Source organism: Galeopterus variegatus, unplaced genomic scaffold (genome assembly GCF_000696425.1).
Source record: "Galeopterus variegatus unplaced genomic scaffold, G_variegatus-3.0.2 Scaffold14338, whole genome shotgun sequence".
Classification (NCBI taxonomy): domain Eukaryota; kingdom Metazoa; phylum Chordata; class Mammalia; order Dermoptera; family Cynocephalidae; genus Galeopterus; species Galeopterus variegatus.
In genome coordinates, this window is record NW_007740449.1 from 28868 (window position 1) to 29751 (window position 884).

Sequence of the window (884 nt, forward strand, 5' to 3'; positions counted from 1 at the left end):
CAAGTATCTACCATGACTTTCTTGGCTCCTCTCAATTAGGTCACTGACTATCTGGACATCTGAAATGACAAAAAAAAAAAAAAATACCCATATCCATGAGCCACACATAAACATATTTTATTGCATGCTCATGTAAAGGTAGAGAAGTTTCTCCCAATCCAAGTAATAAAACATTTTATAAAAATTAATAATGGCTTCAGAAGTATATGGATTTTCTTTATACTGACATAATGTTATATTGCATTAGTATATTTTCTAACGCTACGTCACATTCTTCTTTGCTTCTTCATTCACTTTTTGTTTCTAAATCATGATGAAATATTTGATATTGCTTACCTTTTTCCTAATTGCAGATTTCAAATAATTGCTTATCACCTTCCACTTGTTTTTTTACCCTTTTTTCTTTAACTCTCTCTTATTATTACAGTTTTTACTCTATCTTATTTTTATAACAATAGTGGTTATCTCCTGCAGCTCTTTTTCTCATTCTTCTGCTTTGAATATGGCCAGGTTTTCCTTCGTTGGCTACCTTCAGGTGCAGAATGATCAATTTTTCATCACATATGGAGGAAAATGACTTAGGTTAAGAATTTTGCATTAATGTTTCTATACTTTTTACTCTTCTTTAGGAAATGGCTATACGCGTGTGGAAGTTTTTGAAATAATAAATCTCCTTTTTCCCACCCTAAACAGAGCCTCCCACAAATTACTCATTTCACCTGACTTCCTGTGCTTCAAAAAACCATTACTCTACAGGAAACTTCAGTCCACCCCTACAGGACACCCTGCTGGTCTAAAATATTTGATTCTGCAACCAAGGCTTTGCCACCATCTTTGAAAAAGGTGCTTTTGACTCCTTGTAAAATCAACCTGTATTATCTTCC